Source organism: Pseudorasbora parva, chromosome 12 (genome assembly GCF_024679245.1).
Source record: "Pseudorasbora parva isolate DD20220531a chromosome 12, ASM2467924v1, whole genome shotgun sequence".
NCBI lineage: Eukaryota > Metazoa > Chordata > Actinopteri > Cypriniformes > Gobionidae > Pseudorasbora > Pseudorasbora parva.
The window spans coordinates 45,472,621-45,491,797 of record NC_090183.1 but is presented as its reverse complement, the minus strand read 5'-3'; the positions used below and the strand labels follow the sequence as shown (position 1 = coordinate 45,491,797).

The 19,177-nt window shown below is 37.7% G+C and overlaps 1 long non-coding RNA gene across 1 annotated transcript; it reads right to left on the bottom strand.

The window, feature by feature from the left end:
* Positions 1–1,876: 1,876 nt before the first annotated feature.
* Positions 1,877–13,990, bottom strand: LOC137093726 (uncharacterized). Its single transcript, XR_010908553.1, has 3 exons — positions 13,704–13,990; positions 13,138–13,222; positions 1,877–2,948 (listed from the first exon to the last, which is right to left on the bottom strand). It is a non-coding gene; the product is annotated as an uncharacterized lncRNA (long non-coding RNA).
* Positions 13,991–19,177: the final 5,187 nt, after the last annotated feature.

Genomic DNA, 19,177 nt, shown 5'->3' with positions numbered 1-19,177 from the left:
AGCCCATTTTCCACTGCAGCAGAGCTCCACGAGACCTGGTCACCTGAAGTCCCTGTGTCAACCAGAACAGTTTGTCGGATTCTGTCTCGAAATGGCCTCCATGGTCGAATCAGTGCCCAGAAGCCAGCACTAAACAAAATACAATTGAAAAACCGTGTGGCATTTACCAAGGCCCACAGCCTGCAAAAAGGATGGACGCAGGAAAAGTGGCAGAAGGTGGATTTTTTAGATGAATCTTCTGTTGAATTACACCACAGTCGCCGCAAATATTGCAGGAGACCTACTGGTGCCCGAATGGATCCGAGATTCACCCAGAAAACAGTGAAGTTTGGTGGCGGAAAAATCATGGTCTGGGGTTACATCCAGTATGGAGGTGTGCGAGGGATCTGCAGGGTGGAAGGCAACATCAATAGTCTAAAATGCCAAGAAATCTTAGCTACCTCTTATATTCCCAACCATAAAAGAGGCCAAATTCTGCAGCAGGACTGTGCTCCATCGCATACTTCCATCTCCACATCAAAGTTCCTCAAGGCGAAGAAGATCAAGATGCTCCAGGATTGGCCAGCCCAGTCACCAGACATGAACATCATTGAGCATATGTGGGGTAGGATGAACGAGGACGCATGGAAGACGAAACCAAAGAATATTGATGAACTCTGGGAGGCATGCAAGACTGCTTTCTTAGCTATTCCTGATGACTTCATCAATAAATTTTATGAATCCTTGCCAAACCGCATGGATGCAGTCCTTCAAGCTCATGGAAGTCATACAAGATATTAAATTTGGATCTCACAGCACCACAAATTAATTTGCTGACATATTTTTTGTATTTGCAGTAAATTTGTTCGATTTCTGTATAGGCGACAAAACTTTTGTCTTGCCAAAATTTGACCTTTCTGTCTTGATTAAATGATAAATATTTTTTCTGTGAAAATTATTTATTTCAGTGCATTAAACATCATTTGGGAGGGTTTTATCTTTTCATATGGGCTATTTCTAACACCAATGAATTAATTAAAATTCAGGTTAATATCAGGTATTTCTAGAAAATAGATAAGTGACAAGACTTTTGTCAGGGACTGTATTTGTCCATATACCCATATTGATAAGAGTATTAAAAACTTAATTCAAACTTAATTTAAGATACAATTTAATTTAATTTAAAACGTATAAAAATCTGTGATTAAATTACGATTTATCGCAAGTTAACTCACGACAATCATGGGATTAATCGCGAGTTAACTCATGACAATTATGCGATTAATCACGATTAAATATTTTAATCGTTTGATAGCTCTAATTAAGACATGTTATACTGCACCCCAAGCCTAGAAAAAATCCACGAAATCACTCCTTTAAGAACTCTTCACTAAAAGAATCTGCAATGGCATCACGGTGGAGCTTTATTTTGAGTTTTATATATTGAGTGTGTCCTCTTTCTATCTGGTTCATGCTCCCTGTCTGAACTCCCAGAGAAGTGGCTGTTGGCACCCTTAATCTGACCTACTGTCCGCACAGACACCCTCCTCATGGGCACCAGCCCGACCCCCTTTCTCTCTCTCTCTCTCTCTCTCTCTCTCTCTCTCTCTCTCTCTCTCTCTCTCTCTCTCTCTCTCTCTCTCTCTCTCTCTCTCTCTCTCTCTCTCTCTCTCTCTCTCCCTCTCCCTCTCCCTCTATCTCTCCCTCTATCTCTCCCTCTATCTCTCCCTCCGAGACAGCCAGCCCTCTTCTTGAACCACTGCCAATGGAGGCCGGCCCTGGACGCCACAGCTGAAAGTTTTACAAGTGCTCGGGTCGGAAGGCAGGAAGACAGACTGAGAGATTTGTAGGGACAGCTTCTCTCTCTCTCTCTATTCACTTGTGCTCTTGTGCTTTATTTACATCCGTGTGGCTCTCTCTCTCACCCGCAGTCAGGCGTCAAGAAACAGTTCTTTCTTTTACCCGAGAGAGGAGAAAATGCAACATGAGGACAGCTCTGTGAGAAATAAATGGACAAAAGGACGTAAGGAGGGCGCTGACGTCACACCCTGTGCTGCCCATGACAATGCCTGAAAGAAGACAGGACGACTGCAAATCTTTCTCTCTCTCTCTATGTCACAATCTCTGCCCCGTCAGTCAAGAGGAGGCACACTTTTTGGCAGGGTGACACTGGATTATTTTGGAGCATTCTGGCTGGGACGCATTCTGGCTCCACAGCTGAGCAGGATATGGAGCGCCGTTACCACAAACTTGGTGTGACAATTTGCTGTCTCTTTTTGTCCTGCTGCCTCGGCTTGAACTTTCTCTCTCCGTCCCCAGCACAGCAGGACTCGAACTCGTGGACTTTCCTTGAACTTTTGATCATTGCACATGAATGCCTATGATTAAATGCAGGCAATTGCAGGACAGCTAAAGATGCTGCGATGACTTCTGTAAAAACAGGAATCGAAAGGCCTGGGATGGATGCCAAACGCTGTACAAAAGACTTGAGTCTTTATTTCAGGACGTGTGTCAGATCTGAGTAAGTACATGCACCTGATATCGGCTTGTTTCGCTTGGTTTCAGACCAAGTTCCACTCCTGGGCCTGGTGACGGTGTTTAGCATTTTGTGCCAACTCTTATAGAGCTCTTAAACATGCAGGGCCGACTGCGGACCCAACAACAACACCCGATGAAAGCTGGCAGCAAAAGTCACCGCCTTGTTTTCTTTCCTTCCTCGTTCTGTTGTGACCTCTCTCCTTCTTTCTCTGGCTCGGTCTGGCTCTTTTGGCAGCGGGGCAAAAGTGGGCAGGCGAATAGGAGGGCAAAGCCGAATCTGCTGAGGGTTGGCAGGGGCTCGTGTGAGAAGGGCCGTTCGCTCACACACCTCTCCGATTTTCCCCAATTTCTCCTCTTCTTTCTTCCTCCCTGCTGTCGTTGTATTTTTCGGTCGTCGTACTTTCCCTCCGTCGGGAGTCTCCCGTGCCATCCTGCGAGAAAAAGAAGCTCTCACTCAGGTTTGTTTCATTTTTGCTTTGCATTTTTGACTTTCTCTGACATTCGCTCCTCCTCATCCTCATCTTCCTCCAGCACATGTCGTTTATCTGCTGCCGTCATGCGGCCCGTTACATCCAACCGTTATTTCACATTAAAAAAGAAAGTGTTTTACATCTCATCCAACGCGGGTTAGATGAGACAGAAAACACTTTCTTTTTTAATTTTGAAATAACGGCTGGATGTAACGGGCCACATGTTTTTTTTAACGCCTTGTTTGTCTTGTGTTCGTGCGTGACCGCCACTGTTCTTTTTTACATACAACTTTCAATAAGGCTATACAAACATGCGGTTTTCCATTTACAGTAGTGTTGTGTTATTATAAAGACCAATAAAGCTCAAATACTCTCTGTTGTGCTGAGTTACACATCTGAGGCCTTCAAAACAAAGAGCAGCTCTTTGCCAAACTCCGGCGGGAGAAGAAAATTTAACCTTGCAATCCCTCTAGAACTAATGCAAAATGCTTCATAATCATTTTTTGTTAAGTCTGGCTGTTGAGCGGTACACCACATACAAATCTGTACTTCGTCTATCATGTTTAGAGGAACTGAGCCTTAGATGGAGACCGCACAGAGAAATACAGTCAAGACAAACGAACGAGACTTTAAATTGAGTATATAAATATAATATTAATTAATATTACAAATATGAAAATAGGTATAAATAAATATATCTACAAATGAATATGAATATAAAATATATTTATATATTCAAATATATTTATATTAAAATATATAGAGCAAAACAGTTTAAAACCATGCAGGTTTTTTACAATTTATATAATATAATATAATATAATATAATATAATATAATATAATAAAATAATATTATATATATTATATATAATATTATATAAAATAAAAAAAATCCTGTTTAAATTTAGAAAAATCCAGATTTTCAACATCATCTCAAACTTTTGGACATCACAGTAAATTTACACAAACCTTTTCAATCACCATAATTATAGCAACAACAAAAACTAACAGTACATACGCTAATATGAAAACACACACACTTCCTTGTTTCGTCTATGAATTAACTGAAAGTACATTTGAAGTTTATTTAGGCATTTTGATAATATGCTGCGTCTAAAGCACCTCAACTAGAACACTGTTCACTGAACACACTATACAAAGAGAAAACCGAGTAAGAAAAGGTGGTGGGTGGAGTGAGGGATGAAAAAAATGAAAACACTTCCTCCACCCCTCCCTCAGTATCCTCAGATGAACTTGTCACGTTACTTGATTTTTTTCTCTCTGGCCTGCCCTCTCTACTTCCTGCTATTTTTATGCTCCCTCCCTCTCTCACTCTTTCTTTCTCCCTCTCTGTGTCGGTGTGGTAACCAGAAACAAAGTCAAATATTTTAGTAATCACCTGCAATTCAGAAGCAATAACACCACAGGAAAAGAGGAAATCAGCCGAACGCTGGGACTTAGAGCTGCCTGACATTAACCAGAGCAGGTATTTGTTCCTATCGTGATTTAAGGTCTCATTTTGTAGCACATCTGATCACATTCGTCTCATGTGTATCAACAGATCAAGTTATGTGCTTTCAAAGCACGTGGCGTTTTCATGCACATGCTGCACGTTGATTTAAAGTTAAAATATGCTGTGCTATCCTAGCTCAGTGTGACAATATAGATGTTCATAGGTTGATTTTCGGAAAATTAACACTTTCATAATGGCTTGTTTGAGAATCCTGACCTTCTCGACCAATGGCGTGAGTGTGTGGGCAGGATTATCTGTTTGGCCAAATTAAACATGCAGAGACCAATACTTATTTGAGCAATTCTGGACAGAAATTACACACTTGATTACTAGTTTTAGTCTTTTATTACACTGTAAGGCTGACTTAACAAGCATCAAAAAATGTGATACCAAATTAGGGGAAAACTGCATTTCCCCTTTTCTGGAAACGCTCTATTTTTGCAACCATGGAGCCAAATGTTGTAAGCTGTGTCTGTTTGCAACACAGCTATCGCATTGATAAGCGCTGAACGTCGCATGAGCGCACACACAAACAAGGTCAACAGACACTTCCTGTTTAGAATTGCTATTTTTGTGTGTGAAAAGGCCTCTGCACAACCGTGGGCTTAAACACACTGCATAGATAGGCAATGGTGCAGCGGGCAATCTTACTAATGCAGATGGAGGAAGTGTCAGTCCACTTTTAATAAGCAGGTAGGGCTATATTTACTTACTTTCATAATGATCACAATGCATTTAATAACACTGACACTGATCATGAATTAGTCCAATATAGCTGCAATTTATTGAAACAAGGGAACGAATAGTCCAAAGTGGATATGACTTATCGAAACAAGGGAGCGAATAGTCCAAAGTGAATATGACTTATCGAAACAAGGGAACGAATAGTCCAAAATGGATATGACTTATCAAAACAAGGGAGCGAATAGTCCAAAGTGGATATGACTTATCGAAACAAGGGAGCGAATAGTCCAAAGTGAATATGACTTATCGAAACAAGGGAACGAATAGTCCAAAGTGGCTATGACTTATCAAAACAAGGGAGCGAATAGTCCAAAGTGGATATGACTTATCGAAACAAGGGAGCGAATAGTCCAAAGTGAATATGACTTATCGAAACAAGGGAACGAATAGTCCAAAGTGGCTATGACTTATCGAAACAAGGGAGCGAATAGTCCAAAGTGAATATGACTTATCAAAACAAGGGAGCGAATAGTCCAAAGTGAATATGACTTATCAAAACAAGGGAACGAATAGTCCAAAGTGAATATGACTTATCAAAACAAGGGAACGAATAGTCCAAAGTGAATATGACTTATCAAAACAAGGGAGCGAATAGTCCAAAGTGGATATGACTTATCAAAACAAGGGAACGAATAGTCCAAAGTGAATATGACTTATCGAACAAGGGAACGAATAGTCCAAAGTGAATATGACTTATCGAAACAAGGGAACGAATAGTCCAAAGTGAATATGACTTATCGAAACAAGGGAGCGAATAGTCCAAAGTGGATATGACTTATCAAAACAAGGGAACGAATAGTCCAAAGTGGATATGACTTATCGAAACAAGGGAACGAATAGTCCAAAGTGAATATGACTTATCGAACAAGGGAGCGAATAGTCCAAAGTGAATATGACTTATCGAACAAGGGAACGAATAGTCCAAAATGGCTATGACTTATCGAAACAAGGGAGTGAATAGTCCAAAGTGAATATGACTTATCGAAACAAGGGAGTGAATAGTCCAAAGTGAATATGACTTATCGAAACAAGGGAACGAATAGTCCAAAGTGGATATGACTTATCGAAACAAGGGAACGAATAGTCCAAAGTGAATATGACTTATCGAAACAAGGGAGCGAATAATCCAAAGTGGATATGACTTATCGAACAAGGGAACGAATAGTCCAAAGTGGATATGACTTATCGAACAAGGGAGCGAATAATCCAAAGTGGATATGACTTATCGAACAAGGGAACGAATAGTCCAAATTGGCTATGACTTATCAAACAAGGGAACGAATAGTCCAAAGTGAATATGACTTATCGAAACAAGGGAACGAATAGTCCAAAGTGAATATGACTTATCGAAACAAGGGAACGAATAATCCAAAGTGAATATGACTTATCGAAACAAGGGAACGAATAATCCAAAGTGAATATGACTTATCGAAACAAGGGAGCGAATAGTCCAAAGTGAATATGACTTATCGAACAAGGGAACGAATAGTCCAAAGTGAATATGACTTATCGAAACAAGGGAGCGAATAGTCCAAAGTGGATATGACTTATCGAAACAAGGGAACGAATAATCCAAAGTGGATATGACTTATCGAACAAGGGAACGAATAGTCCAAAGTGAATATGACTTATCGAAACAAGGGAGCGAATAGTTCAAAGTGGATATGACTTATCGAAACAAGGGAACGAATAATCCAAAGTGGATATGACTTATCGAACAAGGGAACGAATAGTCCAAAGTGAATATGACTTATCGAAACAAGGGAGCGAATAGTCCAAAGTGGATATGACTTATCGAAACAAGGGAGCGAATAGTTCAAAGTGGATATGACTTATCGAACAAGGGAACGAATAGTCCAAAGTGAATATGACTTATCGAACAAGGGAGCAAATAGTCCAAAGTGAATATGACTTATCGAAACAAGGGAACGAATAGTCCAAAGTGAATATGACTTATCGAAACAAGGGAACGAATAATCCAAAGTGGATATGACTTATCGAACAAGGGAACGAATAGTCCAAAGTGAATATGACTTATCGAACAAGGGAGCAAATAGTCCAAAGTGAATATGACTTATCGAAACAAGGGAACGAATAGTCCAAAGTGAATATGACTTATCGAAACAAGGGAACGAATAATCCAAAGTGGATATGACTTATCGAAACAAGGGAACGAATAGTCCAAAGTGGATATGACTTATCGAAACAAGGGAACGAATAGTCCAAAGTGAATATGACTTATCAAAACAAGGGAACGAATAGTCCAAAGTGAATATGACTTATCGAAACAAGGGAACGAATAGTCCAAAGTGGATATGACTTATCGAAACAAGGGAACGAATAGTCCAAAGTGGACATGACTTATCGAAACAAGGGAACGAATAGTCCAAAGTGGATATGACTTATCGAAACAAGGGAACGAATAGTCCAAAGTGGACATGACTTATCGAAACAAGGGAACGAATAGTCCAAAGTGGCTATGGCTTATCGAAACATGGGAACAAATAATCCAACATGGTTGTGATTTATTGAAACAAGGAAACAACTTAGTCCAATATTGCTGGGATTTATTGAAACGAGGAAATGACTTAGTCCAAAGTGGCTGTGATTTATTGAAACAAATTATTTCAATTGAAAAACAAGGGAATGAAGGAAACAAATTAGTCCAATGTGGCCATGAGTTATTTAAACGAGGGAACGAATAGTCCAAAGTGGTTGTGATTTATTGAAAGGAGGGAACAAATTAGTCCAATTGAAAAACAAGGGAACGAAAGAAACAAATTAGTCCAATTGAAAAACAAGGGAACGGAAGAAACAAATTAGTCCAATTGAAAAACAAGGGAACGAAAGAAACAAATTAGTCCAATTGAAAAACAAGGGAACGAAAGAAACAAATTAGTCCAATTGAAACAATGGAACAAATTAGACCAATGTGGCTAAAATGTACTAAAAAAATTGAAACGAGGGAATAAATTAGTCCAACATTACTACGAGGAAACGAATTAGTCCAATTGAAAAACAAGGGAACGAAGGGAACAAATTAGTCCAATCGAAACAAGGGACCAAATTAGTCCAATATTGTTGAGATTTATTGAAACGAGGGGAAAAATGTATCCAATATGGCTACTATTTATCAAAACAAGGGAACAAATTAGTCTGTTATGTTAATGACTGTGTCTGAAATCGCCTCCCCATACCCTTAAATAGGGCGCTATTTAAGAGAGCCATTTGTAGTAGTGTCCAAAACCATAGTGGATGTTATCAAGTGCACTCATTTAATCCCACAATGCACCACAATAATGAGTGTACAACTGATGCATGCTCAACGGCTAGAGAATACCCATAATGCACTGGGATTCAGCTCGCAGCTGAATCATACATCCATCCATTTATAAGTAGCATGTTGTGCATGTTCTGTTCTCATTCTACAGCTAAATGAAGTTCAACAGTTCAAATAAAAATTTAGTAGGTGTGAGCACACAACACAAGGGAATGTTGACAGTTGAGGTGCAATAAAAAAAAGAGTACCTTTGCGTTTAACCACAAGATCGAGGTTATAAGGAAACTGAAACACTTCCGTTGACAAGCATGCTGCTAGTTTTTGAAATTACAATTATGTTTGAATCTCCAATACAGTCAATTTCTGTGTATATATATATATATATATATATATATATATATATATATATATATATATATATATATATATATATATACACACCCATACACACACTCACCTAAAGGATTATTAGGAACACCTGTTGAATTTCTCATTAATGCAATTATCTAATCAACCGATCACATGGCAGTTGCTTCACTGCATTTAGGGGTGTGGTCCTGGTCAAGACAATCTCCTGGACTCCAAACTGAATGTCAGAATGGGAAAGAAAGGTGATTTAAGCAGTTTTGAGCGTGGCATGGTTGTTGGTGCCAGACGGGCCGGTCTGAGTATTTCACAATCTGCTCAGTTACTGGGATTTTCACACACAACCATTTCTAGGGTTTACAAAGAATGGTGTGAAAAGGGAAGAGCATCCAGTATGCAGCAGTCCTGTGGGAGAAAATGCCTTGTTGATGCTCGAGGTCAGAGGAGAATGGGCCGACTGATTCAAGCTGATAGAAGAGCAACTTTGACTGAAATAACCACTCGTTACAACCGAGGTATGCAGCAAAGCATTTGTGAAGCCACAACACACACAACCTTGAGGCGGATGGGCTACAACAGCAAAAGAGGCGACAATTTGCACAAGCTCACCAAAATTGGACAGTTGAAGACTGGAAAAATGTTGCCTGGTCTGATGAGTCTCGAATTCTGTTGAGCCATTCAGATGGTAGAGTCAGAATTTGGCGTAAACAGAATGAGAACATGGATCCATCATGCCTTGTTCCCACTGTGCAGGCTGGTGGTGGTGGTGTAATGGTGTGGGGATGTTTTCTTGGCACACTTTAGGCCCCTTAATGCCAAATGGGCATTGTTTAAATGCCACGGCCTACCTGAGCATTGTTTCTGACCATGTCCATCCCTTTATGACCACCATGTACTCATCCTCTGATGGCTACTTCCAGCAGGATAATGCACCATGTCACAAAGCTCAAATCATTTCAAATTGGTTTCTTGAACATGACAATGAGTTGACTGTACTAAAATGGCCGCCACAGTCACCAGATCTCAACCCAATCGAGCATCTTTGGAATGTGGTGGAACGGGAGCTTCGTGCCCTGGACGTGCATCCCACAAATCTCCATCAACTGCAAGATGCTCTCCTATCAATATGGGCCAACATTTCTAAAGAATGCTTTCAGCAGCTTGTTGAATCAATGCCACGTAGAATTAAGGCAGTTCTGAAGGCGAAACACAGCATTAGTATGGTGTTCCTAATAATCCTTTAGGTCAGTGTATATATATATACTCTGCTCTCTGATGAAAGAGAGAGTTCATATAATACTCTTTATGTAGAGCTGCTTTCCTTTGCCTTCCATATATTATCTCTCTCAAGACATGAAGATTTAGCCTCATGTTGACATAGCCATTACTTTGTGTAATGACCCATGGACTTTAGTGAGACGTGGACCATATACTGTGATGGAATAACAAATATTCCTTTTAAGATCCAAGAAAAATGTCAAACGAGGCCATGGAACCAGATAGAAACAGCCCCAGAGAAACACTTGACACAAAGTGAGCTGCGTACCTAGACAGCATTATTATGCATGATGAGCACACACTCCACAAATGTGTTCAGCGTGCCTCTTGATAAGATACAGAGAATACAAAGATAATTTTGACAGAATCTAAGGTGTCCTTCATTGGTAAGACAATCCCAGAATGCACTGTGGTGAGCTGGGAGACAGGGGAAAATGAATGATTATAAATGTACATTTTATTTAACACTGAACAAAAAATTGTTCCATCTAATTAAAAATGTACTATTTTTGTGTCTATTATGCGTTTGTGCTTAGCCTCTTGACCCTCTTCACAGACTGTGATAATGCCTTTCCAGAGTTATCTTAAACTGATTTTTTTATATTTAATTTGCTTTTAATTTAATGTACATTTATAACATTATATTTTTTATTTTAAATGACAGAAAACCAAGCTCAAGATATTTTTCTCCTCTTTTGGAAAGTTATAGTATAGACTCCATGACATGCAGGGGAAAATTATATATATTTATTAAAACAAGAGAAGGAATTAGTTTAACATTGATTTATTGAACTAAGAAAACAACTATGTTTCAAATGAAACAAGGGAACGAATGTTTCCAACATTACTGCGATTTATTGAAACAATGAAACACATTAGTCCAACATTACTGCGATTTATTGAAACAATGAAGCACATTAGTCCAACATTACTGCGATTTATTGAAACTATGAAACACATTAGTCCAACGTTGCTGCGGTTTATTGAGACAATGAAACACATTAGTCCAACATTACTGCGATTTATTGAAACTATGAAACACATTAGTCCAACATTACTGCGATTTATTGAAACAATGAAGCACATTAGTCCAAAGTTGCAGCGATTTATTGAAACTATGAAACACATTAGTCCAACATTACTGCGGTTTATTGAAACTATGAAACACATTAGTCCAACATTACTGCGATTTATTGAAACTATGAAACACATTGGTCCAACATTACTGCGGTTTATTAAAACAATGAAGCACATTAGTCCAAAGTTGCAGCGATTTATTGAAACTATGAAACACATTACTCCAACGTTGTGGCAATATATTGAAACTATTAAAAACACATTAGTCCAACATTACTGCGATTTATTGAAACTATGAAACACATTAGTCCAACATTACTGCGATTTATTGAAACTATGAAACACATTAGTCCAACGTTGCAGCGATTTATTGAAACTATGAAACACATTAGTCTAACGTTGCAGCGATTTTTTGAAACTATGAAACACATTAGTCCAACGTTGCTACGATATATTGAAACTATGAAACACATTAGTCCAACGTTGTGGCGATTTATTGAAACTATGAAGCACATTAGTCCAACGTTGCTACGATATATTGAAACTATGAAACACATTAGTCCAACGTTGTGGCGATTTATTGAAACTATGAAACACATTAGTCCAACGTTGCTACGATATATTGAAACTATGAAACACATTAGTCCAACGTTGCAGCAATTTTTTTAAACTATGAAACACATTAGTCCAACGTTGCTACAATATATTGAAACTATGAAACATTAGTCCAACGTTGTGGCGATTTATTGAAACTGTGAAACACATTAGTCCAACGTAGCTACAATATATTGAAACTATGAAACACATTAGTACAACGTTGCAGTGATATATTGAAAGTATGAAACACATTAGTCCAACGTAGCTACGATATATTGAAACTATGAAACACATTAGTACAACGTTGCAGCGATATATTGAAACTATGAAACATTAGTCCAACGTTGTGGCGATTTATTGAAACTGTGAAACACATTAGTCCAACGTAGCTACGATATATTGAAAGTATGAAACACATTAGTCCAACGTAGTGGCGATTTATTGAAACAAGGGAACAAATTAGTCCAACATGGCTAAAAAAAATTTAAACGAGGAAACAAATTAGTCAAATATTGCTGTGATTTATTGAAATGAAGGAATTAATTAGTCCAATATATATATATATTTGTCCGCATGTAATATGAGCCACTATGGAAGTTTTCGCAACTATAATGACGACTTCTGTTTCTGAGAGCCCTGGAAATGTGGAAAGGCTCATATAATTAGTACTCTGGTCGTTAACAGATTTGCAGCCTACATTTGTTTAAATGCTTGAGTATATACTAAAAATCATTTTTGATTTTTCAGCGCTTTCTCTGATCCAACATCTTAATTAGGAGACTTCATTCTCCACTCCACCAGGTCTTTTTCTCACTGACTGCCAGGCCAAAACATTTCAATCATTGCCATTAATTAGGCCAAAGAGGAATTCAGAATGTTAATGTCCTGCCCCAGAGTCTTTCAGTTCCTCCGGTTCACATGCTAATTTATGCAAAGAGACGTTGCCACCGCCCCACTGTTTGCCAAGGCAGTCCATTCTTTTGGCCTGCCCTGGTGAACCCCATCTGCCAGACATCTACCACACCATCATCTGTGTAGATTAAATGGCATGACAACAATGCAATATTTTATGGGCTAATGTACAGTCAGCAGGTAATTATCACAAATGATGTATTCATACATTTTCATAACGTAAATACGAGATAAACACTACTGTTTAACTAGCTCAACTAGGCTGCATTTATTTGGTCCAAAATTTGGGGAAATATTTAGATTTGTAATAGGTGCTAACATTACTACAAGTCAAATAGTATTACTAAATAATATTATTTCGTAATTATTTTGCGATGTTTACCTTTTTGTTTTATCATGTTGAATTAGCCTTCTTTTCTGGCGCCCCCTATTGACTGGTAAAATAGACACCTGGTGAACTGCCGTGACTGTAACACAAAGCAGGTTTTTGCAAAAGTGTGAAATAAAATCAATAACAAACTTGACTCCAAGGAAAGGGTTACACTCTAAAACATCAGGAGTACAAAACATACACACCCACTCAAACACACATTAGAAACAAAAAGAAATCTAAACCTTGATAGAAAGTAGTCTTTGATAATGTTTGAGTGTAAATCAAATCCACAATCTAATAAAAATAAGTATTTATGTGTAAAAACCACTTCTAAAAAAAGTATTATTATTTTACTCCCATCAGATGGTACTCATCTACCTTCAAAAATTAGATTTTAAATGCCTTGTCTTTAACATGAAATACTGATTTAATTAAAAATATCTTAAAGTGCATCTTGTGCTCGGGCCATAAATATGATCATTTTTTAATTTTTTATTATTACTTTCAATGGGGAATATGTATCATATTTATTGCAAATAATATTAATGCAATAATATTAATGCAAATTCACTTACATTTCAAGTGTGAAACTGTAATGTATTGCTCTGAGACGCAAAGGCTGAGGATCCAAGTGCAGTATTTATTGAAGGTTAATCCCCAATCGTTGTCAAAAACAGGCAAAAGGTCATACACAGGCAAGCCGTCCAAAAAGGCAAACAAGGCAGGAAAGATAGGCAAAAGGGTAATCAAGGGACAAGGGACAAGGGACAAGGGACAAGGGACAAGGGACAAGGGACAAGGGACAAGGGACAAGGGACAAGGGACAAGGGACAAGGGACAAGGGACAAGGGACAGAAATGCAGTTGTTACACTAAACAAGACTTTGCAGTGAACAGCATAGTGAAAATTGTATATATAGGCAGAGGTAATGAGATAAATGAGACACAGGTGTAAACAGTGAGTGCTAATGAGTCCAGGCAAAGGATTGTGGGTAATGTAGTCTATAATAGAATGACGGTCCGGGTTGGAGTGCCCTCTAGTGGTGACCACGGAGACTCATTGTGACAGAAACAAAGAGGCTCAGAGGGTTAAATATTTTTTTAATGGGTGATACTTTTAGTGTCTCTTCCGAATGAAACGTATCATCCTCAACATGAATATAAACATTATGAAAGGCACAATTTTGTAAGACTCATAATAAAAAGTGACTCTCTCTCATCCCTGTGCAGAGCCGGTGGAGAAAGAAAAGCCACGGCGTGTTTGTTTGCTGTCCCTAGAGCTGAGGTAGTAGATTGAATAGTTGTGGAGTATAAAACCTCCCTTTGAGATAACTATACAATCTACTGTCTTTCTTACGGAGGCAGATTCAGCAGCTGACGACTGAAGAACATCGGCCTTCACATAATGTCTCTGTGTGACTACTCCACATTCTGGATAACACTCTGTGGAGTTCAGTGGAACTGCAGATCTGTGTGTATCTACAAGCTGAGGTAGTAGGTTGTATAGTTTGTGGGAAGGATCACATCCTATTTGGGTGATAACTATACAGTCTATTGCCTTCCTTGAGAGACACAATGAGCGAGAGTAAAGACAGATCATTTTCAACACAAGAGAAAGAGTTACTGAAGTATCTTTAACCACTTTTATATATGTATTTATGTATGTATTATGTATGTATTTATGTATATTTTCATTTATTGTTATTGTGTATCTTATTTAATTTTTTATTCATTTTTTCTTCAAAATAAACTTCAATCAATCTATCAAAAACTTTTAGACCGAATGGAAAATGTTTTTAAAGTGATAGTTCACCTAAAAATGAAAATTCTGTCATTCACGCATCCGCAATTTGTTCTAAACCTTTTTTGTTTTTTGTTCTGTTGAACACAAAAGATGATATTTTGAAGACTTTTCTGGTCCTCATTGACTTCCATAGTTTTTTATCCTCTATAATATGAAAGTCAACGTGTATCGGCAACTGTTTGGATACCGACGCTCTTTAAAATATCTTATTTTGTGTTCAACAGAAGAAAGAAACGACTTGAGGATGGAGGAGTGAATGACAGAAATTTCATTTGTGGTTAAACTATCCCTTTAAAACTGGTACATAAAAGTATTATTGTAACGTCATATTGCAGATTAATCATTGTTGTTTTTTTTAATTTTATTTTACTAATATTGCACTACTTATATTTAATTTTATCTATTAATAAAATAATATGACTTATTTTTATTAAGTTTATTTCACATTGCACCATTTCTGACTGTAAAAAGGTTGCTTTTGTACTTGTTAAGAACAATCAACTTAAGTAATTTCAACTTAAATGACATTAAACTGACTTTAAAAGGATATGAATTATTCTATAACATGAAAAAGGTTGAACATTGCTAAACATTTTGATGATGAATTAAAGCAACGTAAAAACATGTGTTGTCATAAATTATTGATCATATAACCTGTTGGCAATAAAATGTGAAGTTTCTGTCATCCTAATAAAGCACACTAAAATTGAAATCATTTTTTGGGCGATATTTTAGTGTCTCTTCTAAATAAAACATTATTCTAAAAAGAAAAGATGCATAGGCATAATAAATTGCTCAAATCATTAAATGTTTGGGCTTACGCATATTTTTATTAATTGCATACCTCATTTAAGTGCAAATAAAAAACATTGTAGCTTTCAACATGAACATATAAAGCATTTTACACATCACAGCCGGCTCATGTGTGTACAATAGTAACACCAGATTATTGTGCAGTGAATGACACACTCCTCAGCGGTGTTTGGAGGAGCCCTACTGGCACAGCAGTGTCAGAATCAGTTTAGCTCAGAGAATTCTGCTTGAAAGGTTTAAACAAGATTAATTGCAATTTCACTAAGAAAATCATATAAATCCCCCTTTCTTTTGATACGTTCTGTTAGTTACATAATCCCACGGACTGATTTTCACATAAACTCGTCCATCGTGGCTGTCTGTGAGTAATCTCCCTCCTCCAAATCTTCCTGCTTAAAGGGATAGTTCACACATAAAGAAAATTACCTCATGATTTACTCTCCCTCAAGTCATCCTAAGTGTGTATGACATTCTTCTTCAGACTGGAGTTATATTAAAAAAGTCCTGGCTCTTCCAAGCTTTATAATGGCAATGACTTGATGGGTCGTTTTTGAAGTCCATAAAAGAGCATCTGTCTGTTTCCCATTGATTTTTTTGCCCTGTAGCACTTTGAGTTTCTTCTGAATGAAAAGTGCGTTATAAATAAAATCTATTATTATTATTTATTATTATATATCCATCATAAAAGTGCATCTATCCATCATCAAGTGCATCTATCCATCATCAAGTGTATCTATCCGTCATAAAAGTGCATCTATCTGTCATAAAAGTGCATCTATCCGTCATAAAAGTGCCTCTATCCGTCATAAAAGTGCATCTATCCATCATAAAAGTGCATCTATCCATCATAAAGTGTATCTATCCATCATAAAAGTGTATCTATCCGTCATAAAAGTGCATCTATCTGTCATAAAAGTGCATCTATCCATCATAAAAGTGCCTCTATCCGTCATAAAAGTGCATCTATCCATCATAAAAGTGCATCTATCCATCATAAAGTGTATCTATCCATCATAAAAGTGCATCTATCCATCATAAAAGTGCATCTATCCATCATAAAAGTGCATCTATCCATCATAAAAGTGCATCTATCCATCATAAAAGTGCATCTATCCATCATCAAGTGCATCTATCCATCATCAAGTGCATCTATCCATCATAAAAGTGCATCTATCCATCATAAAAGTGCATCTATCCATCATCAAGTGCATCTATCCATCATAAAAGTGCATCTATCCATCATAAAAGTGCATCTATCCATCATAAAAGTGCATCTATCCATCATAAAAGTGCATCTATCCATCATAAAAGTGCATCTATCCATCATAAAAGTGCATCTATCCATCATCAAGTGCATCTATCCATCATCAAGTGCATCTATCCATCATCAAGTGCATCAATCCATCATAAAAGTGCATCTATCCATCATAAAAGTGCATCTATCCATCATCAAGTGCATCTATCCATCATCAAGTGCATCAATCCATCATAAAAGTGCATCTATCCATCATAAAAGTGCATCTATCCATCATCAAGTGCATCTATCCATCATAAAAGTGCATCTATCCATCATCAAGTGCATCTATCCATCATCAAGTGCATCTATCCATCATAAAAGTGCATCTATCCATCATCAAGTGCATCAATCCATCATAAAAGTGCATCTATCCATCATAAAAGTGCATCTATCCATCATCAAGTGCATCTATCCATCATAAAAGTGCATCTATCCATCATCAAGTGCATCTATCCATCATAAAAGTGCATCTATCCATCATCAAGTGCATCTATCCATCATCAAGTGCATCAATCCATCATAAAAGTGCATCTATCCATCATAAAAGTGCATCTATCCATCATCAAGTGCATCTATCCATCATAAAAGTGCATCTATCCATCATCAAGTGCATCTATCCATCATCAAGTGCATCTATCCATCATAAAAGTGCATCTATCCATCATAAAAGTGCATCTATCCATCATAAAAGTGCATCTATCCATCATAAAGTGCATCTATCCATCATAAAGTGTATCTATCCATCATAAAAGTGCATCTATCCATCATAAAGTGCATCTATCCATCATAAAAGTGCATCTATCCATCATAAAGTGCATCTATCCATCATAAAAATGCATCTATCCATCATAAAAGTGCATCTATCCATCATAAAGTGCATCTGTCCATCATAAAGTGCATCTATCCATCATAAAAGTGCATCTATCCATCATAAAGTGCATCTATCCATCATAAAAGTGCATCAATCCATCATAAAGTGCATCTATCCATCATAAAGTGCATCTATCCATCATAAAAGTGCATCTATCCATCATAAAGTGTATCTATCCATCATAAAGTGCATCAATCCATCATAAAAATGCATCTATCCATCATAAAAGTGCATCTATCCATCATAAAGTGCATCTATCCATCATAAAGTGCATCTATCCATCATAAAGTGCATCTATCCATCATAAAGTGCATCTATCCATCATAAAAGTGCATCTATCATCATAAAAGTGCATCTATCATCATAAAGTGCATCTATCCATCATAAAAGTGCATCTATCCATCAATCCTACAAATGTTTGTCTATTAATTTATTACTCTGCATTTACATTGATTTAATGTGTTACTTGTCTTTTAACATCATCTTCCTGAGAACCAAGAAAAAGGGTTTAGTGCATTTTTTAATTTTTTTAGGTCATTACATTGTTTGGAGCATAAAAACAAACATATACAGGCAAAACCTCTACTCAGGCTCTCAGGAGGATATTTCTGGCTCGTGAAGTGTGGCATTTATTTAGATGTTATTTCCGAATCTTTGCAGCTTTGCATTTTTGTTACAGGTTATGATGAATTGGTTTATATCAAGTTGTCATGAAAAACACAGACATCATTTGTCATGGACCATTTTTTTTGCTCATTTGCGTTTTTAATGTTTTACTACTTACACGATTTAGTAATGATATTATTGATATACAGTGTAGAGTAAAAAAATGCTGACCACAATAAAGATTTTAATAAATAAATCTACCTCAGTTTTAATAAATTGTTCACCTGTTTGGGAAGTGTTTGTCATGTTTTGACAATAAAGGATAGTTTAAAACCACAGTCAACTGTCTGTTCCTCCTGATCCGCCAAGGCCACCTGAGACTTCTGATCCGCCAAGGCCACCTGAGACTCCTGATCCGCCAAGGCCACCTGAGACTCCTGATCCGTCAAGGCCACTAGAGGCTCCTGATCCGTCAAGGCCACCTGAGACTCCTGATCCGCCAAGGCCACCAGAGGCTCCTGATCCGCCAAGGCCACCAGAGGCTCCTGATCCGCCAAGGCCACCAGAGGCTCCTGATCCGCCAAGGCCACCAGAGGCTCCTGATCCGCCAAATCATCAGAGGCTCCTGATCCGCCAAGGCCACCAGAGGCTCCTGATCC